Source organism: Neolamprologus brichardi, chromosome 3 (assembly GCF_056152115.1).
Source record: "Neolamprologus brichardi isolate AB-2024 chromosome 3, ASM5615211v1, whole genome shotgun sequence".
Lineage (NCBI taxonomy): Eukaryota > Metazoa > Chordata > Actinopteri > Cichliformes > Cichlidae > Neolamprologus > Neolamprologus brichardi.
The window spans coordinates 26,164,063-26,189,556 of record NC_142106.1 but is presented as its reverse complement, the minus strand read 5'-3'; the positions used below and the strand labels follow the sequence as shown (position 1 = coordinate 26,189,556).

The window sequence follows — 25,494 nt, the reverse complement described above, 5'->3', positions numbered from 1 at the left end:
ACATTTTCTATTACCAAAAATCGTATCTTTTGCCAGCATGTTCACCTGCAGATATCAGCGCTTACACAAAGTTTAGCCAGCTTTTAGAGGTTATAACATATAAATGGGTGCCAGGAACACCCAGTTAAAGGAGCAGGCAGAGCCTAATGTGAAAAACGGTTCAATGTGTTAGAAAATAGACAAGAATTTCCCAAAGGATGAGGGAGAGAATGGAATGGTTATGCCACATAAAGCATCAACAGCATGTGAGGCGTTAAGAAAAGGAAGTTGTTCATTCACTTTATTTGATTCATCCAATTGGCAATAGTAGGCTACCTGCTGAGCTTACAGCATGCTGAGGTCAGATGAACGCCCATCTGGGAACCCATCACTGTCAAGTAGGTGGAAGCATATGGATACTGGATACGTGGTGAAAACAAGAAATAGAGAAAGTTGTGGTGAGAATTTTCCACACACACCTCATGGACATGAATGTTGAGATACTTTGAGGGTTTTAATGATTTCTTTGAACTGTTCTTTTTGGGTGGGTGTAAGTAAACTACACCACTACACCAACCTTAGATATTTCAAATAAGGTTTAGTGTGCACACATGACATCAAAGCGAAACCACACCTAACCATATGAAATGTGTACAGTTTAAGACGAACATTGAACCTGTTTTGGTATAAAAAAAAAAAAAGTAAAAAGTAAAAAAAAGTAATTTCTCGCCTCTTTAATTCTTTTTTTACACCATAGTTATATAATAAAAATAATAATAATAATAATAATAATAATTTCAGAACTGTTTCAGATGACAAATATGAAATAGTTTGTGCCTGTGGACACGTTACGCTCCAGTGTATTATTTGCAATCGTAGCTCAGTTTCCTTAGGAAACAAAGCTCCGTTGGTCTCTCTTTGTGAAAGCATTGTTATGTTATATCTCTAAATCTGCCCCCATCTCAAAGCGGTGATGTCACAGCAAATATTTAGCTTTTGGCTGCTGATGCAGAACAGCTGCTTTGACATCAGTGTTTAGGGTGTGGATAGACAAGCTGCAGGCTTCAAAGGTTTAACCTTCAAAAAAGCAGTGCACCATGCAATGTAGTGTTAAATTACTCTTTGAAGCTTAATTATTCACTGTGACGTCTGCTATTAAGACAAGAATGTGGTCTTGTTCAACAGCTTTATTATGCCACACCAAAACGTCTTTAATTATATTAACCAATAACAGAAAAAAAGTGTGTCTTTGATTCTCTGCCACTCTCGTCTTCTTTCGACACTTGAAGTCTGAGCGAACCCTGTGTCTGAAAGATGTTTGTGGTTTATAAATGCACGGTTTAAAATCTTTGCTGAAATAACTCTTTTATTGCACTCAAATAATACTCTACACATAAAGGAAAGTAAGTGGAGTCAAACTTAACAATAAACAGTATGTTATGAATTCACAAAGCCCTGATAGACATCAAAGAGTCAGACCCATGACTCACGATTTATTAACCATGAACATTTTATCACCATTGTGAGTTCTCAAGGCAAGGCTTTGATGATGAAAAGGTCCTTAAAATAAGTTTTGCCGATATTAAAGTCAATGGTCCCAGTTCACTTTAGGACTCTGATGAAGACAGTGTAGTGTTAAAACGTTGGTGTTTACAGTTAAAGGACGTATTTGCTAGTGTCCTCCAGTCACTTTGTTGTCCTCAAGCTGAAGCACCTGATTTGGCTGCATTTTGCTGGAGGAGAACCCTGACTTTTATTTTATCTTCTAAGAATTAGCATCAGTCAGAAAACTCTTATAAAATAATGTAATGGAAGTTGGTCAACAGGATTCGAAATGGGCAATTTGCCTGCTAGCATTTGGTTGCTAGCCACATGCTAGCTGAGAATAAATACCTTATCGTGTTTCTGACAAATTCAGCATGAATAAACACCAAATAACGTCAAATACATATAATGGTCGTGTCCAAATTCATGGGCTGCATCCTCCTGAGGCCGCATTTGTAGACCGATTACGTCACAGCGACGCGCCGAAGGCTGTCCAAATTCGTAGACTCCTCCGAATGCAGCCGACAAATGCGTCCTCCTTTTCCCCGAATTTGAAGGATGGGTCGGGTGTGTCCTTCGTGGCCTACCATATCCCAGAATTCATAGCGCGGCCCAGCCAAACTCCAGTTTCCAACAATGGCGGCCGCTACTAAGTTTTAAAATTACTCATACTAATCTCTCTGGGTCACAAAATAAACTTTTAACATATTTTCAGGCGAGAAAGTAGCTGTGTAAACATCAAATATCTGCTCGGTTTATCAATCTCATATTTGCAAAAGTGCTTCGACGTTTTCGGAGACGTCTGCTACCCACCAGCTCGATAGCTAGCCGGGAGCTCGAGGGTCACTGATGTGGCCGAGAACAGCACAACTCCCGGCACATCATTTTCAGATCACCGCGGACTTTCGCTGCTCGGGTTAAACGTAATATATAAGTCACTTAGACAACCTAAAAATGTTATTGTTGGGCTTTTTTCAGTGTTTTGTTTGTTCGTGAGTAAATCGGTTTGGCTGAGATTAAAGTTATTAGATTAGATTAGATAAAATAAAACTTTATTAATCCCCCGGGTGGGTCCCTCCTTGATTTTTACACAGCTGACTAAACGTCAAATAGAAAACTGATTAAACAGAAGCATGACACGGTCGAGAATTTACGCCAGTGTCCTGTTATATTTTAGATAGCAAGGAGCAGACGGCCAGGTTTATTAAACTCAACCGAGACAGCGGTGACGCTAATCAGAAGGCTAGACCGTCCAATTTCACAGCCGTTTACTTCCGGCCTACCCGACTTTCTGAGGACCCGGCCCACGTAGACCGCGAAGGCCGGGTCCTCAGGAGGATGCAGCCCATGAATTAGGACACGACCAATGTCACACAAAGAATCCTGCTAGCTTGATAGCATTGACTTCACTAAGGCTAACTAGCTAATGCTAACTCACAGCATCAACAATGTGTCCTCGTTCTTCTGGCTGAAAACTGGTTGGTGGGCCTTCGCCTTCAATTTTATATGTAAAATGATGGCTGATAATGGTTAGTGTTCCAACTTTTTGACCGTCACAAGTACCCAGGTGCTTGCATTTCGTAGCCTTTTTTTTTTTACCAGCACACTAGCAGGAAAGAATAGCAAGTGTGTGCACAAATGATACTTTGTGTAATTGTAATAGGTATTTCCTTTTAAGTTCCTGAGGAAAAAAAAGGCTGAAATCACACTTTATATTTTATCAAGAGCTTCATTGTTATAACAGTGGGCATAAAGAACACCAAGTACCACTGTCGACAAAAAACAGTAGTGTCTTGTTGCTCATAAAAAGTGTCACAATACATAACTGGTCTATATTCCAAGGTCAACACATGACAGACCTCGCAAAAACACATCTGCTCTTACAGTACCTTAACTGTTTCTTTGGCTGTCAAATGAAATAGATCAACTTTCACGTTATTCCATGGAGACAAACATGTGGTGTCCTTTAGGGACATCGTTGTCTTTAATAAACAACTCCCAGTAATGATTTGTGGATTTTTATTTGCTTTTTTTAACCAGGGAAAACCCCACAAATGGACCTATTTTAATTCTTCCTTCAGTTTGCTCTAAATTCTTGCTTTGAGTTTCTCCTCCTTGGAGATATTAATGAAGTCCATGTGTGTGAATATACTCAATGTGGTCAACTAAGGACAGCGCAGCCTGGGCTGATGAATAATGCTAAAACGGTTATATTTCAGTAAAAAATATGAACTTGAAACTAACACAGTAAGTTGTTTCAACCTTGTCAAGCTAGAAACAGTAATACTTTCTAATAAGTTAGTGCAAAGGTTATTGCATCCAAAGAAATAAAGTTTTCTGTATTCAAAAGAACACTATAATTTGCATCTGGTAGCATGGTCCTGCTCTGGGACTCCTCGGTCCTTCCACTAGAAAATATGGAAAGCCATGCAGTTGTTCATGAAAACAGATTCGATTTTGATGCTGGGTTGCAAAGTGGCTTGCAAAATACTCACACACAGTGTTCAGTATCTTGCAAGAACATCTCGCTCACTGCTGTCGCTAAATCATTTTTGAATGAGCGTTAGTCTCCATGAAATAAGATGAGGTCATTGTTGGGTTTGATCTTTGGACTTTTTGACTGTGAGAAACATGGAGAACATAATTTCATTAATTCATATTTCACTGAAATGTGAAACATTTAAAATACATGTAAACATATATATTTTTAAAAACAAAAATTAGAAGGCACTTGTTTGACCTTCATCTGTGATGAAGAGATTGAAGGCAGCATGATGTAACTGGAGTGACAGACTCTTGGATTTGTCTGAGGATTTGTTTCATGCCAAAGGAACAAGTTGGCTTTTGAGCAAAACTCCCTTATCTTATTCTGCTCTACAGTTGGCTATTGAAAAGCAAATGTCAGTCACTGACATACTGTTTATGCACTAGCACACACACAGGGTGGAGTGGTGGGCTGCTGTGTTGTTAGTGATTTCCAGCTGATAGACAAACACAAAAGACCTCTGTGTCTGGCGTCGACCACCCTCCCTCTCTCTCTCCATTCATTCCTTGGGACGTGTTCCTGTCCAACAAATCCCTGAAAATCCCCCTTACCTCCATCTTCACATCCTAAATACCTCACTGTAGCTTTCACATTTGCTGAGTTTCTTAAGCATCAGAAAAGCTTTCATATTGTCACGAAATATCCATTAAATGCTAAATTCCAGACTCACGTTATCTTTTTCCCCAAAGCAGAAGTTTTTCCTCACATGACCAATGCATCCATCATTTATGTATAGCACATCCCTAAAGTATTTCAACTTCATGTAATAGATTTAATACAGATTTTACATCAACTTTCAATGCCTTAACTTAAAAAACAACCAAAAAAATAGCCTACAGTGACCTTGCACACTTGGTGCTAACAAAAAGCAAAGCTTACAAGATGTGCAGGTGCTCCAATCAATTTTTCACTCTTCCCAATAACCCATAACAGATGTATTACTTTCTCTCAGGTTCTTGTATTGGCTTATACTGTATTATTTTTTGCTCTCTGGCCAGCGCTATGAAAACGTAAAAAAATTTTGTGGATCTCTGCAGGGTTTTCACCAGAAACCAACAGACGCGGGTTTGTTGGTGAGGCTATGGCACAGCTGTGAGTCAGTTTAGGCTCAGTGAATCCTGTTTATATACCCAGTCTGAATATCCTTTAAAGTTGTTGTGTTCGTTTTTTTCAAAGGTTTTCTAAAAAAACAACGAGAGAGAGAGAATCTGATTTAGTGCAGAATATCGATAACTGCAGCGGGGATCTCTAACCCCTTCTAGTTAATAACACGTTTCAAAATGTCTGAGTTTATCGGTTCCTGGCATCATTTTCTGACAGCTGCACCTTGAAAAAACAATGATGTCAAACTCATAACAGCAGAGTTTTTGTATATGCAAACTTTTCCACTGTTTCTCCATTGTGAGAGATACTGAAACAATTGGATGGCTGCAGAAAACCAGTGCAGGCATATTTTTTTTCTACAAGAACCAATAAGCAGAGTAATTAGCAAATAGAAGTCAGAAGGGTTAAAAATGAAACTTGGAACGAGTAAAACAAACGTCACGACTTGAGTAAATGGAAAAATACAGACTAAACAGAAAGAGGCTGCATGAGCAATTCCGACCAACTCAAGTGAGCTATTATGCTCCCAGCTTGCTAGCTTTAGTTAGTGGTTTTCTAGTGTGGTAGCAGGTGAAGATTCCTGTGGTTTCAGAAAGCCTGGTGAAAGTCAATGAGAAAACTCTTCTGCTGATTTTATTTACAAACTCATTGGGCGCCGGTTTTGCTGAGAGCGTTGAGCGGGCAACCACATGCCATACGGCCGTGAGCGGCCGGCCCGGATTTTAGTCCGGCCCTTTGCCGCATCCCCCCCCCTCCTCTCTCTCTCTGCCCCTGCTTTCCTGTCCTTATAAACTCATTAAACACTTTCCTCTCCTCGCAGATGATATTTTTGCATCTTAATCAGTACACCACAATATTCCGTTTGGACAGTATGACCCCATTTCGAGTTAAAAAGGAGGATAAACCCAAGTAGGTAACTTGTCGATTAATTAACATTTATTTTGTAATATTGACACCAATTAAGAAGGACTATACCTGACATATCAGTTAATGTGGAAACTGTACAGTTGCAAAACTTCTGAGAATGTCATTAAGGCTTGTACTTAAGAGTCTGACCTGATCTACCATTTCACAAGTTTAAATGTTAACGAAAATCGTCTTTTTTACAACACTTTTTTACAAATGTCTAGGTTTTAGCGCCTTTTGTGGTCTTATTATCTTGCTTTTTTTCACAGAATCTGATTTAAACATAAATTTGGGGGTAAAACAGGCAAGTTGCTCTAATAAACCCGTATAAGGATGTAAAGCCTCTGGGAAACAGCCCCTCCACACACACACACATATTTGTAGATGGAGCGTTCACAGACGAAACATTGTTAGAACATCAAAACTGGTTGGTTTCCTCTCTTTGGCTTCTAGCCTTGGTTAAAAATTTTACAGTTTGTCTTTTGGGATAAACAGTATCTGTTTTAAAACATACTGCCTGCTTTGTTGCATCCTTAAAAATGTGACATTTGAGTCGGGTCTGATGAAGTCATGGTTTCATACTCACAATCAAGGATGATCTTGTTGAGGGTTTATTGTTTATTGAGTTTACTTCAGGGGAAATAACAGTCACAGGAAGAGCTTCTCTGTGGCTTCTCTGCTTTGTACTATGGTTTTATCATATATTATCTTCACCCCTTACTTTTATCTTTTTTTTTATTTATAGCATTTCATTAGATGTGTTTTGACCTCTTGGAGCACACTCTGCCTTTTCTGCTATCAGCATAAAAATAAAAATGGAAAAACTGGCATAAATGCAAATTGGAGATGAAATAGTAACATGTTACCCGAATGAAGTCACAGCACAGTAAGAAAGTCTAAAGCCACTTTTGATAAATGTGTCCTTTTTGGCAGGATAAACAGAATAAGTTAGAGTTTCACCACCTTTCAAGTCTGGAAAGACCCAACAGATTTGTTTTTTTCATATGAGATATTTTGCTTAAGGGCTTGGGGTTTTTTTCACAGTATTAAAAGAAAAAAGTTTTCATCTTAACCAGAGAGCTTTGTTTTAACCTGCCAGATGTAGCAAATGGGTGGGGTCACTGGACAACACAGAGAGGTGAGCCAAGTTAGAGAGAGATATTCATCTGATGAGTCAGTGTGTTTATGGTGTGCTCTTATTTTGGATATTTGCCATAGTCAAGATGCAACAAAGAAGACACACAATCGTTCTAATTCGTCTAATTATTAAAGCAAAAGACTTTAAAACACACATTCTTAAAAGAAACACTGAAGCAGCAGCTGAGGAAGGAAATCAATAACAATCTGGTTGAGACTTTTCAACTTTGGAAAAAATGTTAAATGTTTTTATCCAAATGTCATATCTCAAGCCAGTTCATTACTGACTTCCCTTCAGTATTACAAGTGCTACCGAATAGTTACCCTGTAGTTTTTACCTAAACTATTCATACATACATGCTTCACTGATAACCCTACATATATAAATCTGAGCTGTATTAAACTCACAAGTCTTACTTGATTTCAATTTGGCCAATCTCCACTTCAAGGTCATCGCCTTGTTACTCGATCAGTCCCCCCTTGTGCTCGTGATGCAGGTCAAATCTTTTCCTTTGTGTCCAAATGTCCACCCTGGAAAGTAGGGCAGGTGATAAGCACAGATTCTGGTGCATGCCCATGTAACAGTATTGTTTGGTCTGTTTGTGCTGTTGGCAAACTGATGTAATTAATCACATTGAGAAAAGGGAAAAATTAAGGGTGATAGATGCTTCACAAATAAAGTGAAATATGGAACTGAGTGCTAGGCAAGTTTTGCCTGTAATGTCCCCGCTCTACTGTAGTGTGTATATATATATATATATATACATATAGCTCACCTCCTGCAACCACTTTTCCGAGAATACGCGCTTCTTTTGTGGTTCGGACTCCTTCTGACATTTCTTTGGAGGTGGAGGAACATCACAGTAATTGCTTAAAGGAGCTTCTTCGACATCTTTAAGAGTTCTAAACAAATGTCTGTCCTCCTCCTGAAAATCTTATGTACGCAAACACGCGTTGCAACTTCTTATCTTGTGCGGGTTTTTATTTTGACAGCGAATGCGCACCTGCGGACCACTTATGTGCAGCCCTGGTTATTTAGCTCGTCATATTGCAGCCACAGAAATTCTTTTGTCCATGAAACCATAAAGCTGCACTTTCTTTTTGCCTTATAGTCTGATTTGTCATAACCTTTCCGTTTTGTCACTTCTTCACCCTGACCTGTCTTATTTGGCTCAGCAGAACTAAAATATATATCCTGCTGCTTTTACACACGCACTAACATAACGCTCAGCGATTCTCTGCGCGATCAACCTCTCACATGTTTAAGCTGCGGGAGATTTCACTTGTCATGTTTGCATAGTAAGCTAACGATTGATAAGACGATGTCAGAGGAATTGGTGCGCAAATTATTATCACTCACCAATCAGTACTGTCGCTTTCTATACACAGTTCACGCGATTGCAAAGTGAAAGCAAAAAACAAGCGCAAATTCAAACGCGATTTCAGTATGTCACATATTGACAGTGGCCGATGCCAATGACATAATTACCCAGCTACATTTCCGAAAGAATGCAAAAGCATTGACATATATTTTTCCTTCCTACGATAGGCCGACGGGCAGGGCAGAGATAGATTTTGGTAGCCCGACTGGAAAAAAGCCCCAGGACGTCGGGCTAGCGATTTTGCGAGCCCTGTATCTGATTGAGGAATCACTCATCTTTGGAAAAGAGAGTTTATTATGGAGAAATGTCTCTTTCCAAAATAAAAGCTATACTATACGCTTCTTCTGGGCTATATTCTCAGCAGCATATTAAACATATCAGGTCCCCATAAGGAGAATCATGTGCTAACGGCTGTCTAAATGACTCGGGTAAAGTTTGTAGCATGCCTGCTTGTTGTTTTTGTCTGTTTCCACTTGTCTTTGCACTAGGATGTAAATGGGCAGTCATATTCGTTGTGTTCCCACTAGTGCTGTCAGCGTTAATCTGAAATGAGATAAAATCTTCGTTAACGAGCTACCGCGGATTGCCCCGTGCGTGGGGCTGGATGGCGTCAACACGTTAATGAGCTAACTGCGCTAACGCACTAGTTCCCACCCATGTAATTGAGCATTGTTGGCACATCCCACATACTGTTTTACTTTTGTCCATGACACGCTTACCTTCAGGGTCATACTTCACATGAAGACCAAAATAGTTCCAAACGCCAGATCTGAATGAGGGTGGGGGAGGTTCAATTTGCCATGTTGCAACGAGCTTAGCTTCTGTCTTGCTAGCTTGCGTTGCACTCAGTGGATCTGCGCTCGACAGCGCAGCCTAGGCGGAGTAGTCGAACGCAGATCCACTGAGCTCTGAACACAGACAGCATCGTCAGAAGAAAAGTTGATAAAATAAATTAAAAATTTTGCATTGTTCGATACATATGCTTACCGAACCAAAAGCACTGTATCGAACGGTTCAATATCAATACAAGTATCGTTGCACCCCTAATATATATATATATATATATATATATATATATATATATATATATATATATATATATATATATATATATATATATACATATATATAAACCTTCAGAGGTTAAGATGTAACTAGCCAACTGGCTGCTTAACTGTTGATTGTGTAGGAAGAGTCAAGGAAGGACAAACAGAGACGGGCAGAAGATTTAGTGAATTATAGTAAGACTACTATATGCTACAGTGTTGCATGATCTGGGATTTTAGTGGTGATTGAGAGGTAACAAATGACATCATACTATATCATACCCGAAGTACATTTTTATGCACATGTATCATAACATTATAATATCACTTTAATTTCACAACAATAACATCTAATTTAAACAAAAAAAAAACTTTAAATGTAAAATGGTATGCAGATAAAGATGTACCCGAGCCCTAAGTATGGTTGCTCAACTTAGAGGAGGAGCAGACAAACAGAAAAAAAAATATTTTGAGTCTTTCTGCTGAATTTTCCCTCTAATCAGGACATTGCAGTAGAACTGCATATTGTATTACCATGGGCAATGAATTCTTGGTGTGCAACACTGTGAATATCAACAAAAGAAAAGGCCAAGCACAGTCCTGTTTACACTCCTTACTTGGCGCATTGGCTCCTTAGTCCTTAGAAACTGTGGACTCTTCACCCAAAAACTGCCAGTGACTGTTGGGTGGTACATCAGTTACAGTTTCTGCACAGAGGGTTGGTTTGATGCAAAAGTTGACGTCTCCACAAGTTCAAAACAGCAATTTAAAAATAGCAGCCACACTAAAACAGTCCAGAGTTGCAAAAAAGATAGAATTAGAAGGAAAATAAGCTAAACATTTAACGGTGAATTCACAGATGTTGATATGGTGCCTAAAGATGTATATTCAACCTGTGATGCAAATTCAGGCATCCATACTCCGTCACCTGCAGCAACTTTGTTTTTAGTTTTGTTGGCCTGTAAAATGTTTTTTTTTTATGTTTTTATCTCCTTTCTCTCATTCCCGTGATGACCAACTGTCCTTATGGGTTGGTCCCAACTGAGGAGCCCAAAGTGCTTCCTGAAACAAGAAAAGTGGTTGCAATGGGAGATATGAGGATATTGTGCAGGTCAACTATCATGCACAAGTCACTGCTGAGCCAGCGGTATTTGTTTTAGTGCTTTATCATGTCATAGTCAGAAATGCTTTTTATAATTCTTGCTGGGAAATGACACAAAGCAGCACTGATGACTCTAGCTGTGTACGTGCTGCAGTTCTGCTGAGATTTTTTTTATTGTTTTATTCCCTCAATTTGATGTTATGGGACGTTTATTGGGAACACAAAACGAAAGTGCTTTTTTCAGAAACACGTGTCGCATGAAAATTGTTTTTGTCCTTTATTAAAGAACAGAGATCTCCCAGACACTGCTGTCTTCATTATGACATACCTTATAATTACTATTTGCAATGAAATGAAACCTACAATTACTATTACTAATTACTATTTGCAATGAAATGAAACCTACAATACTGAGTCTGAGAAACAGAAGACCGAGGCTGTAAGACAACTCCGCCTCTGGCCTGTGTTAATGTTTGCTTTTTTAGGGGCGATAACCAAGTTTTAAGAGAGATTACGGGGTGACTGACAGAAAGATAAAGAGATGCAGGGAGGGAGGAAAGAGAGTAAACTGCTTCCTTGAATGCAGCCCTACAGTTGATTAGCTCTTTTGCAGCAAAGCCAGAGAGAACAATACAGAAAGAAAAACACACAAACACTTATAGGAAGGTAAATACACATAAGAAAGAAGCGATAATGCACTATTTCTAGCGTATAAACAGTTTTATCCTGTTTGCGTTCTTGGTTGTGAAACTATATTGTGAAAGTTATTGAGAACAGCAGGGCTAATAACTCAGAGTCCTCTTGATGTGACTGAAACTAAACTCCTAAACCAATAAAGGGTGATACCAATCTCCTGGTTTTTTTTGTTGTTTTTTCTTCTCAAGCGTGTACAGTCAATGGTTTCCTCAACTGTACACAGCATTTTATCTGGCAGGAAACTACCAAGCAAAAGAGGTCAGTAATCAGTTCCTGGCATCGAGCTGGTCGCTGGTGTGTTACCTGTCATGAAACCTTTCCTTGCTGCTTTTCAGAGATAAAACTAATGAACGACTCCTGTTTGGTTGCACTGGAAGTAAATCACAGACGGACAACTGTATGCAGAGACCTTGGACTACCGCTCCAAGTTAAATAGAAATATAAAAAGGATATATACTGTAGATTTTAGGCATTTATAGCATACTCTTGTTTTAATGTCAGTGAGGCAAACAAAGGGGATTTTAAATGCTTGAATAGCAACACAAATTTAAGACAGCGTTCAGCGTTCAGCCTCATCTCACGGCGTTAATCAAAAGAGAAATTTGAATTGTTGCTATCACGTGGCTGGAAGGTTTTGGAAAAATTCCCAGTAAGAGTTCCTTGAATTCCAAGAAAATCTTGTCAATCATCCAATTCTAAAGCCAATAATGAACATTAATTAAGAAGGAATGCATTAAAGAAGACCTCTTATGGTTTCTCTGCTGTTGTGTATGTACTGTTACATTGGTGGTTGCTCTTATTAAATGTGACCAAACTTAAAATAATGAGGCCAACTTCTGTGCAGGTAGGGCTGTGAGCCAAAAGCTCAGGCTTCAGACTGATGTAAACACTCTGTTTCCAACTGGATTTTATGAGGTCAATAAGACCAGTTTCCATATGTAATGATCTCAGGTACATGGCTCTGGCTGTGAGAAGAGGCAGCCAGTCAGAAGAAAGGTAGCTTAAAGGGAGCAGACCTAAGACCTCAGTCACAGGGGGTTAGAGACCAGTTGGAGATTGCCTTGCAACCACCGATCACTAGGGAAAAATATATATTCCCTGACCAGATGTGGGTGGTTGCTGGAGGTTGCTGACAGTCAACGTGAAATCGATTGCCAAAACTAAACAAAAACAAAACAGCAGCAAAACTACAAGAAAAAAAAACACAAACTGGACACAGAGACAGTTTCCCATATCACTTCAGAGTAAAAGTTGCACCTCTTGAAATGGGTTTCAGCAGTTAGGCCCAACTTTTACTTTGAAGTCAGACAGCGTCAGTTTCTGGTTTGCATCATATGCTCGGTCGTTTGTCAAGAAGTGTTTACAGATATGTGAATGTTTTTCATATGGTGGCAATCTGCTTGTGCAGTCACAAGGAGGTTTTTGGTGCAGCTCTCTCTTTACCCAGAAATTAGCAGCAGCCTCGAGCAATCACTTGCCAACTAGTCAGGGATTACCGGGATTTACAGGGAGTAGAGCTTGCTGACTAGAGGCCTAAAGTTTTGTTTTTTTTAAGATTGTGAATAATGCAGAGCGACTCTAGTATTCGCTGGAGAAAGTTTAAGCACAGAGAGGAAAGTTTTGTGGAATACGGCACATGGAAACCTTCCTGCCTCCTCTACTCTCATCTGATTATGCAAAGGAACCACTAAAATGTTGGGTCTGCAAGTTCAGGCTCCACTGACTTCTCTACAACAAAAGCAGTGAATGATCTTTCTTTCTTTTTTTCTTTTTCCCTGCACTTGGACTCGTTCAACTGGCTGGAAACGTTCCTGTGGCGATGCTGGAAGTACCCGTCCTGACACCACTCCAGACCAAACAGTCCATACATTAAATAAACCATAAATGGAGCTCATGTGGATTAGAATAACATTGTTCTGAGCCTTGATTCATTTCTAATGTTATGGCCCATTATTCCTTTATTGTACCATGTTTGACTCCACTGTCAAAAGGAAGAAGTGTGTGGGGATGTTTAAGCTGCTTTCAAGTTATAACTCTGTATCAACATTGCTGATTTGGAAACACCTGTACGACTGTAGCGCTAAAGCCACACCAATTTTTAAGCAAAAAAAACAAAAGCAAATAAAAAAATATTTACAAGTTTTTCAGCAGATATAGAACATCGAAAGGTCAGCCAATGAATCCAAAGGCCAAAACTCAAGTAAACTGGCGGTTACTCTATTTACTGATAAAAAACCAAAAGTATAAATCCTGCCATCAAATGTGAAAAATATCTTCATCTGTTCAAATGTGTGCATGGCCCGTAATGTGGTCGGATTTCTTTCCATGGAGATTACCCTGTCAAGCATAAATTTGTGGTTTGGCTCGAGGGAGATTTAAGAAAGGAAAGACTGTCAAAGAAAAACAAAACATTGCTGATGCATACCGACTCCTGACACTGAGGTGTTTGGTATACATTAAGGCAAATGTGAAAAAGAAACACCTTCAAAGCATTCAACCATAAAATTTTCATTTGTGTTCTTATCACTCTGGAACTGGTGCTAGTCTTGAACAGTATGGCTTTACCAAGAAGACCAAAGTCACAAAGTCACCTTTGACCTTGCCTTAAAGGACATTTGAGTTACAGATTAATCTTTTACCCACTTTTAAGGAGGCAGCCTTTAGGTACATAAACATGGTGGTAGTTCACCTCTGTCTTTGGTTAATGTTATTTTTTTTTATTGCACTCAGACAGTGAGGTATGACTTGCCTCCTAGACCAGATTAGGGCTGATAAGAGTTTGTAGCTTCCAGAAATACACAGTGAACCACATACGCACACACATACTGCCAGTCCAGGCCTGTCAGGGTCGAGCAGCATATTAAAGTATTGGGTTGCAGCTACTGCTAATCTGCAGAAGAAACGCTCCTTCATGTGCATACTTGTCCTTCTTTCACTCTCCTCCTTTTCCCCTCAATCCCCCCTTTCAGTTCTCCTTCTGTTCTTTTTTTTCCATACTTGTCCACTGTGACTCTCCTCTGTGTTTTCCCAACTTCTCCTTTTTTTTAACCATCATTCCTCTTCTTCTCTCATTTCCCATAATTGTCGATCCGTTTCCCTCTTTTCCCACCAGTTTCTGATTTTTGGCACTGGTGTTTCGCCCTACCAGCATCTGATTTTTGTCATATTTCATCCTATGTGTTGTTCGTTTTGAAAGTTACAGTCTTGTCTTTTTCAGACTGGATGTGGCCATATTTGTACACCAGGATGGATCTGGGGAAGGGCCAGTACTTGCTAGCTAACTTGATCGGCAGGTGCATGCTGTGTGGACCTGCTAAGTGATGTGTGTTGTTGCATAAGAAAAATTTGGGTTAATGAAGACAATTCCACTACTCATTCACTCTCTGTTGGAGGCAAGCTACAGTTGTGGCCAATGCCAGTAGGTGAAGTGTTTTGCCCAAGGACACAATGACCAGGACAGACAGAGCTGGGGATTGAACCGGCAATCTTCCGGTTACAAGATGAGCTTCCCAACCCCCTGAACCACGATCGCCCCCTTTAAGCCTTAATATATGTAAGTTGTGGTAATATTCCCCTTTACAGATTTCCAAAATGAGGAAATTTAGTCATAAAGACCCAAATTGTGGTTACCATTGGGGGGGGGGGGCAGCTTGCTGGGGCCTTTCGGTGGGAATAAGGGGAAGAAAAACAGGTTAAAAAACCTGTTTATTTATGTTATAAAGGAGGGAGTCTTACATTGGGATTGACTCACTAAAGGAGAAAGCCTCAAGTGGCCATTGGAGTTACTCCAGTTTTTGGTCTCCTCCCCATTAGATTCAGTTTTTATCCCAGAAAGAACAGCAAGGGTGCTTTTCAGTTAAAGTGGCATTTTCAGTGATTCCAGCTGTGTGCCTCTGGTGTTAGTAAGCCAGCTTCTGGTTTCACTGCTGCCATGTCCAGGCTGCGTGTTTCCTCTTTATCACTCTTAATGCATGCAGCTACTTCTGTACTTTAACTCCCATTATTGAATGGAGACTTTAATGTAGGATCATAGATTGAACCAGTAAAATTGCCAGTTTATTAAGAAATATTAGGACATATTAAGTAGATTTTTTAATCTATAGGCATGAGATAATATGCATTCTGACAAATTAATCCAGCAGATTATTTAAAAGTTAGAACACCCTTCTGGACTCCCTCTTGACCAGTGTTCCCCCCATATCGGAGTGCTGACAGAAAGCAGAGCTTCCAAGAAGACATTTTTAAGGATTTACTCGCTATCTTGTCTCTTTCTCTGTCTCTCTCCTCGTACCGTAACCTTACATTTTTTCCCTCGATTTCTCCATTTCTTTCTTTTTTAAGCTTTTGGCCAGACATAGCATGACGTGAAGAAATCCACTTATTTTTATCTCTGTCTGTTGTTCCAAACAGGGTGAAAGAGGAAAGTTCAGGGCTTATTTGTTGTTGTTATTGCAGCTGGACGGGGGTTTTTTTGGACTTGAGCTGTTTCAGGCTTCCCTAAAGCTCATGCATATTTGCACAAATGCGTACACTTTTACAGATGCACCACAGCAAATGCCCTCAGGTGGGTGTAATCAACATGCACTCGCATAAGGTCACGTTGGCAGTGAACTTGAACTTTGAGGCTTGTCACATCAGAGCCTCCATAGTGATTTACTGGAAACAAAAGCAGTTTCCTTAATGAGGGCAGGAGTGTAGTCTTTCACCATAAACCACCATCACACAGTGGCTGATAAAATCCTCATTAAGGGTAAAGCCACAAACAAATAAAACTTACTTCCTTGTTGCAGAAAATAAGCCCAAAAGCATTCACTGCATGGTGAGAAAGAGGTTTTATTGAGCCCTTTGGTAAGGTTAGATGAATTATTGTTAGAGTTATGGCAATTATTTAGTGTTTCATCTGGGTTTCATGCATTGATAGGCATTCTTTAATTTTCACTGACATAAAAACTGTAATTTGCAATGACCAAACAACATTTGACTGCAAATGATCCTTCTGAAGAGCAGCGATTGTGCTTATTTTCAGCTCCAGCTCCATATGTAGCTTATACTGGGTCTTGGTGCGGCCCCTCGGTTTCTCTTCTATCTGAAAGAAACAGTTTTAATCCTCCTCTGACAGTTTTTATTCCTCAGCACAGTCTGAACTGTCTGAAGCAGCTTTCTTGTAACTTCTTTAAGTATTTTTTAGGAGTAGTTGTTTTTTTAATGGCCCCACACTGCTTCAAAAATGTTGAGGTCCAGCCTCTGGGGAGGTCAATCCATGACTGAGGGTGACTGATGGTGTTCCACTGCGTATGTTCTTCCATCCAGGTATGCTTTTACTGCATCGGGAGTGTGTTTGGGATCATTGTCAAGCTAAAAAATGAATCCATCAGCAATCAGGCAAATTGCATAGTGGATCAATGGTGGACCATCATGTTTCAAAGTTGGCTGTAGACACTCATGGTTTTATCTCTCTCCTGACATCTTCCAAACAACGTGGACCAAACATTTCAAATTAGGATCTATCACTCTGCTGCCACTGCTTTTCAGTCCGGTTCTTTGGTAATTTGCCATGCCTCAGCCCTTTCTCCATTTCTGTTCTTTAGGAATGGCTTCTTAACACCAATCCTTCCACTGAGACCATTTCTGGTGAGGCTTCAGTGAACGAATGAAGGGTTAGATAGAGGTTTTTGCTGGAGGTTTTTCTGTTTCTTAAGCACATGACTTTCAGGTGCTAGTTTCTTAGGCCTGACACTTATTCTTTTGTCCTCCATTTGTCCAGTTTCCACCAATTTCTTGAGGACACCATGGTGAGTTATGTTGTACTTTTGTCAAACTGTGTTGTTGGTGGTATTAGCTTCAACTATAGAAATGGGAAGAAATGATGTGCTTTTGTGTAAAGCTGCTGCTAAAGCTGCTGTGCCTAAAGATACAATTTAAAATTGGTTATTCGCGAAGTTGTCTGTTGTGATACAACATTGATTCATCCTTTCATAGGTCAATGTTAAGTGGCTTGAAGAAAACAAAATCTCTAGAGATGGTCAGGTACAATAATGGAAAATGAGTGAAAGACCTTTAGAAAGCCTAGAGAATTATTGCTCAGAACAATTTTATATAACTGCTACTAAGTATCTCTGGCTGATTGTTCCTTTCTTTCCTGTCATTCTTCTTCCTGCATGGCACAAAAAAGTTCAGTAGGGTGAAAAGGTAAAGAATTCCTTTCTCAGCATTGGCGCCTTATCTTTGAGCCTTTCTTGATGTTCTCATTTTTAATCTTGACATATGAAGCTGTAAAACAAAACATTAGTGTGAGTGTGGAGGATATGTGTGCATGTGTGTGAAGGAGGCTCTTAAAAGGATTGTGTGTGATTGATTTCCAAGGACATGAATGAACAGTTTAGAAAAGACAGCTTAAAAAAAGCCTTTTCCATCTTATTAGACGAGCAGGCAGAAAAAAAATCATTTAGAAGACGTTAAGAGTCCTAAATTTAAAAAACTGTCAGGATACACCATAAACGAATCAATGCAAACAGTTCTCAAAAAAACATAGAAATACCAAGTAAAACATCAAAAGTAAAGAAGATAAAACCCCTGAAAACAGAAAACAACCTCACCTGAAATGCAGCAGCTCCAATGCGTTGTCAATGCGGCCTTTAGTCATTTGCGGGGAGCCATTTAAGTGGCGAATGACTCAAATAACTGTCTCGACCTCCGACACACAGTAACTCTTTCCAGGCTTCAGACTTTAGATGGGCTCCATGGAATGCAAAGTCCAGTGGGGTTCAGTGGCTGGAGTGTAACTCACAGGAAACTGATGTGCATCAGTGAAGACTTTTATATTTTACTTCCAGGCAAGAAGTCCAATGTGTTATCCTCATTTACGGTACTGACTTTATGACTCTCTGCTCTCCAACAATACTGTGTCAGACATACAGTGGGGCAAAAAAGTATTTAGTCAGCCACCGATTGTGCAAGTTCCCCCACTTAAAATGATGACAGAGGTCAGTAATTTGCACCAGAGGTACACTTCAACTGTGAGAGACAGAATGTGAAAAAAAAACAAACCATGAATTCACATGGTAGGATTTGTAAAGAATTTATTCGTAAATCAGGGTGGAAAATAAGTATTTGGTCACCTCAAACAAGGAAAATCCCTGGCTCTCACAGACCTGTAACGTCTTCTGTAAGAAGCTTTTCTGTCCCCCACTCGTTACCTGTATGAATGGCACCTGTTTGACCTCATCATCTGTATAAAAGACACCTGTCCACAGCCTCAACCAGTCAGACTCCAAACTCCGCCATGGCCAAGACCAAAGAGCTTTCGAAGGACACCAGGAAAAGAATTGTAGACCTGCACCAGACTGGGAAGAGTGAATCTACAATAGGCAAGCAGCTTGGTGTGAAAAAATCAACTGTGGGAGCAATCATCAGAAAATGGAAGACATACAAGACCACTGATAATCTCCCTCGATCTGGGGCTCCACGCAAGATCTCATCCCGTGGGGTCAAAATGATCATGAGAACGGTGAGCAAAGATCCCAGAACCACACGGGGGGACCTGGTGAATGACCTGCAGAGAGCTGGGACCAAAGTAACAAAGGTCACCATCAGTAACACACTACAACGGCAGGGAATCAAATCCCGCAGTGCCAGACGTGTTCCGCTGCTGAAGCCAGTGCATGTCCAGGCCCGTCTGAAGTTTGCCAGAGAGCACATGGATGATACAGCAGAGGATTGGGAGAATGTCATGTGGTCAGATGAAACCAAAGTAGAACTTTTTGGTATAAACTCAACTCGTCGTGTTTGGAGGAAGAAGAATACTGAGTTGCATCCCAAGAACACCATACCTACTGTGAAGCATGGGGGTGGAAACATCATGCTATGGGGCTGTTTTTCTGCCAAGGGGACAGGATGACTGATCCGTGTTAAGGACAGAATGAATGGGGCCAAGTATCGTGAGATTTTGAGCCAAAACCTCCTTCCATCAGTGAGAACTTTGAAGATGAAACGAGGCTGGGTCTTCCAACATGACAATGATCCAAAACACACCGCCCGGGCAACAAAGGAGTGGCTCCGTAAGAAGCATTTGAAAGTCCTGGAGTGGCCTAGCCAGTCTCCAGACCTCAACCCCATAGAAAATCTGTGGCGGGAGTTGAAAGTCCGTGTTGCTCGGCGACAGCCCCAAAACATCACTGCTCTTGAGAAGATCTGCATGGAGGAATGGGCCAAAATACCAGCTACTGTGTGTGCAAACCTGGTAAAGACCTATAGTAAACGTTTGACCTCTGTTATTGCCAACAAAGGTTATGTTACAAAGTATTGAGTTGTATTTTTGTTATTGACCAAATACTTATTTTCCACCCTGATTTACGAATAAATTCTTTACAAATCCTACCATGTGAATTCATGGTTTGTTTTTTTTTCACATTCTGTCTCTCACAGTTGAAGTGTACCTCTGGTGCAAATTACTGACCTCTGTCATCATTTTAAGTGGGGGAACTTGCACAATCGGTGGCTGACTAAATACTTTTTTGCCCCACTGTACATGAGGCAAAAATAAATAACAGATAGATGCAGATCTGATGATTTGGTGTAACTGACATTTTTAATGAATGACCACCACTTAAAATTGTGATCCCATGGATGAATAACTATTTATAGCTTTCTGGTTGCGGTTTGTAGTCCCAGTAATATCACTCATGTTTGACCAGGCTTTGGTTGCATGCAGATACAAAACATGAGAAGGAGCCTATTTGCTGAAATGTAAATTAGACTAGAAGCTGTCTGATTTTCTATGACCATCATTTTGCTGTTTAGTTGCTTTTGTAAATTTATTTACATTTGTAAACAGCGATCAGTGGGTGGAACAGGAAGTCTTGGTCTCGCAGGTCCAAAATATTGGCTGAAGCAATCCTCAGATAAATGGCTAAGATAAGATAAGGTGGGTTCCTAGATTGCTCAGAAGATAAACAGGCAATCGACTTAGTGCTTCTCTAGTGCCGCAAACAGGTTGACATTTTTGTTTTTTAATGAAATGTCCATAAAAATATTCTACCTCAACCTTTAAAGCACCAGCATTGTCATGCCTGGTATGTTTGTACCCACTCACAACAGTCTCCATGCAAAACTGATGAGTATTCATGTATATTCGTTTTTCTTTGTTTGTGGACATGGGCATGAAAACACACTTTAAAGGCCATTTGTGAATTGTTATTGGCAAAAACTGGCTGAGCAACAAAGTCTACAAGGTGGCAGCAGGCCATGAATGAGCTGGCTGGAGACCTCCAGTGTGGTGTGAGGCATCAGTATCTTCTTTCAGCTACTTTGCACGATTACAAGAGGTTCTAACTTTGAAAAACATATCACAATCTTGATACGTCTTCTTCTATACTGATGGGTCCAAGTCTCTTTTTATTTCTTGTTCCAACAGTGAAGCCTGAAATGGAAACGTCCCCACACTGGAGGTCTGCTTCCAAATTAGGAAAACAGATCAAATTCAAATAGTTTCCATAGTTTCATACCAGGAATGACTTCCATGTCAGTGTCACACTTAGCATGTTAGCATGCTGGTAATATTTCACAATGTCAGTCATTACAGCATCAGTTCAAACTAACTGTGATCAAACATGTGGCCTTTAGCAACAATCAAACCTAATTAGGAATGTAAGGAATTATTTTTATGTACTTGTATTTAAGGCCATAACAGCCCTTAACTCAGCTAAAGAACAGGTGTCCATGCTGAAGTTTTCATATCCCGTGGATTCAAGACCAGGATGGCTTTCTGTGCAAAACTTTTCCATGTTTTTCATTCAATTAAAATGTGTCCCAGAGTAATCCAAATGCAGCTTCCAGCTTTTAATTTAATCAAGCTATTTGTTTTTAAAAGTGTAATTAAATAATTGAAATTGTTTTACTCCTACAACAAACCCCTATTACCTAGAATTATCTCTTGATCCTAGCCATAATTAACCTTTCATTAAAAGGGCAGAGTAATGACTTCAAGCTGCAACCAGAGGGGAAAGTTGGAAAATCAAAAAAAAAAGAAAGGAAGAAAGAAAGAAAAAAGTTCCCTTTATTACCAATTCATCATACTGAAAACAACCCATGCAAGTTTCCACTGAGGTATAATTCATGCGATCGGCTCACCTGAAGGAATTATTGTGTTTACTTATGCAGAACAACACTTAGATGTGTTTTTACGTTATATGTTTAAGATGTCCGAACTCATTTTTCTTCCCTCACAGTCCATTTTTCAGCAAGTGTTTCTTAACTCTCATAGCAATGGACTTGGACAGTGCAAGAAAAATCATCCTCGCTCAGAATATAATTTACTTTCACCGCGGCCAGTTGTGTGTTTTATGTCTTTATGGAAAAATCCCGCAGGAATCATTTTTATCTAAAATGTGCTGTATGTTTTCACATCAGGGCCTGCCATTTATTTCAAGCAAGTTTGACACCTTGCACACAAAACACACAACACCCCAATGGTGTTTTATTGGATCGAGATCTGTCATGTTAAAAAACCCAGTCGGAAAATATCCCCTACACCGTTACACCACTAGTACCCCGGTTTGTTTTTATTAGGCGTGATGGATCCATGCTTTCATGTCGTTTATACTGAATTCTGACTGTACTATCCAAATGTGGCTGCAGAAAGAGACTCACTAAACCAGACAATGTTTCCCCAATAGTCCAATATATTGTCCAATATGATTAAGTCTGTGTGAACTGTAGCCTCAGTTTCCTGTTCTTAGCTGACAGCAATGGCACCCAGTGTGGTCTTCTGCTGCTGCAGCCCATCTGCTTCAAGGATTGACCTGCAGTCTGTTTAGAGACACTCTTCTGAATACCTTGGTTGTAATAAGCGATTATTTTTACTTCCTTCCTCAGCTTTATTTCCTATTTGGTATTTGAAGGTCGTATTGACCATGTCTATATACCTAAATGCATGCAGTTGCCACCATGTGATTGGCTGAATGCATTAGTGAGCGGTTGACACCTTGTACCTAATGAAGTGGCCAGTGAGCATATGTAACTGCATACAGAAGGTTGTAAATAAAAACCAGATGGCAAATGGCAGTAAAGGAAACAAAGCACTATAACTCCAAGTGACACTGGTTTCACATTTAAAAGTGCTGCTGGTCCAGAATCTTTCAGGATGCCACTGAAACCTTCCAGTCCTGTGTGCAGCAATATGCATGTAGCTGATGTCACGCTGTAGCCATCCCATAGTTTCCCAAGCGAGAACTTAAGCATCAGAGACAGCAGACATAATGAAAACATGTTGCTCCAGAGTTGCCCTGAAAGAGCTTGAAAGCTTCTGAAACACTGTGTTTTTCTGGGTTGTTTTTTCCCCCCCTTCTTTCTTCAACTGCAGCCACATGCAGGGCAGAAAATCTGTTGGCAATTTTCTCTCTTTAAGTGTGTGTGGGGGTAATTTTCTGGTTTCAGGACCCAAGGAACGTTAGGCAGAGACAGGCACGCTACGCCGAGCGAGACCAGCCGACACTTTGAGTTGCACTTTTCTATATTGTGTTCCCCCCTTAGAGTACATAGGATATACACAAGCCGTGGTGTCACGCTGACACACACACACACATACTGAACCCCAGAGCAATCATGCTCAATTTGCAGGTTGAGCTGAGTGTTCAGTGCAGGAGAAACAATCCCGCTGCCAAGAATAACATCACGTGGGCAGCTGGGTGACCATTAAAAATGGAATTAATCATATTCAGGATATTGTGGTATTTCTGCAAATTAATCGCAGAGATTTATTTCAATAGGAGCTCAGTGCATAGCTTCGGGGCACTTCAGATTGACCACATGAGCCCAACAGGTGGGCAGAGTGGGCAGACATGTAGTAGAAAGGGGGGAAAGGGAGAGAGAAGAGGCAAAAGGGGGGGAGAGAAGTCAAAGGAATTATAAATTAAAAGCTCGCTAAGTAAGTTAAAATTGAGGGAAATCTATTTCATGCACAAAAGGCAACTGAAGCTTGATTTACAAAGTGGGAGAGACAACAAAAAGGAACACGAGTCAGTAGAGAAAGCATTAGCATGAGAGTGTGCAGGAGAAGATTTACTGAGTGTGTGTGAGAGACAACACACATCTGTGTGTGTGTGTGTGACAAATTAAAGGAAGAACTTAAACCCTTGACCCTTGCTGTTGTGGGGTCTGGTGGCTCTGTTAGGGGTTGGCTTTCTTGATTCCTTAGAGGGAAAGATCAGTTTAAAACACTTGTATCCTCATGGCAGACTCCAGGATGACAATGCCACCGAGTGGTTTGATGAGAATCATATGCTTTCGCTTTAAGTCACCACCTTTCAGCTCGGTTTAACACCAGTGGGAGATCTTTGGGTCCATGCTTTTCACAGCACTCTCCACCACATCATCAAAACACCCAATAAAAGAATATCATTTGTAGATTGATGTTCCAGAAACTTGAGAAATCAGTGCCAAGGCACACCGAAGCTGTTCTGGCAGCACGAGGTGCCCAAACACCTTACTAGAACACACTTTGTGCTGTTGAGGGTCTGCTTGTTTTTTTTGGCTGTTTGTTCTTTTTTCTTTGAATTTGTCAGTTGTTTGTATTTTGGTCCTGGCTGTGTCTACACCTGGGATGAAACAAAAGCCACTAGCTGGGAACATAAATGATAGAGAGGAGCAGGAGAAATAAACCAGAGACTGGACGACGGGGACGTGTGTGCTGTTGAGTGAAGAAAAGGAAAGTTTGTATTTTAGAGTTGAGATGATGGAAGAAGGCAAAAAAAGACAGGAGAGTGTAAAATGAAAGAAAAAAGGAGCATGTAGTGTATTGTCCAATTTTAAAACTAAGCTAAGTCTGAAACCTCTCCACACATTCTCTGCTGATGAAAATGTCCTGAATGTTCTTTCTCCTGTAGTCATTATTCATCAGGATCAGGTCCTTCTCCCTCATTCTCACTGAGAGAAGTGTAGTAAAGTTAGTTGAGCTACGATAAAATAATTCAGATTAATTATACCAGTTCACAGCAACACTCATCTCAAGGCACTTTGTTGTGACGTGAAGACCTGCAAGGTCTTAGAGGGAGAGCTCCACTAGTACTTTACGATGGCGGGGAGGAAGAAGCAGAACCAGGCTCAGGGAGGGGCAGCCATCTGCTGCAACTGGTTTGGGAGTGAGGGGGTAATAGACCATAGGCAATAAACAGGACAAAAGGCAGTCTGGGACAAAAGTTAATGATATGCAATAGTGGTGTACAAAGGAAGAAAGAAGGGATTGGAGGAGAAGTGCTAATGGCATCATGGGAAATCCTCCAGCAGTCTCAGTCTTTAGGAGCGTAACTAAGGGATGGTTCAGGGTCACCTGGTCCAGCATAACTATACGGAAAACTTAATCTTGAAAGAGTCTGTCTACCAACTCCAAATTGGAGCTGTTTCTACAGATGAGGGGCCTGAAAGCTGAAGGCTCTTTAAGATAAGATGGGGCCTGATTATTAAAGACTTTATATTTTAAACTTGATTCTGGGTTAAACAGGGAGCCAAAACAAAGCCAAAATGGGGGAAATATGCTCTCTCTTTCTAGTCCCAGTTAGTGTTATCAGTGCAGCATTTTGGGTCAACTGAAGATTTTCCTGTAAAAAAAGGAAATATCTTTTACCTTTAGCGACTAAACTTAAAAAACCTAATATTTACATCTTTGTTGCCTTGAGGTTTCCTCTCTTAGCAAACTTTCTTTTCCCTATGTGAATCAAAGCTGGGACGGTGTCGTAAACATCACGAAGCTCAACCATGACACATTTCTGCTTTAGGGCTGTACAAATATTACTCAACTATAGAATCAATAAATTCATTACAGAACAGTCGACACAAACAAAACAACTGTGTCCACTGCAGCCACTTCACACCCATAAAACTGGCTCTGGCTGTCTGAGGAGCCCAAAGAAACAACTGCAGGTTAATGATTCACTTTACAGTCAGAGTTAAATAACACCTTCGACTCTCACTTTAGCTGGACAAGCTCATCTTTATTAACAGTTACAAAGCTGTAAAAATGGACTGACAGACAACACTTACAGTACAACACAGTGCATT

General features: G+C 40.2%; 1 protein-coding gene across 1 annotated transcript in view; it reads left to right on the top strand.

Moving 5' to 3' along the window:
- Positions 1 to 25,494, top strand: part of tnfsf10l (TNF superfamily member 10, like) — an 82,097-nt gene that overhangs the window by 43,585 nt on the left and 13,018 nt on the right. The gene's annotated exons all lie outside the window — the stretch shown is intronic.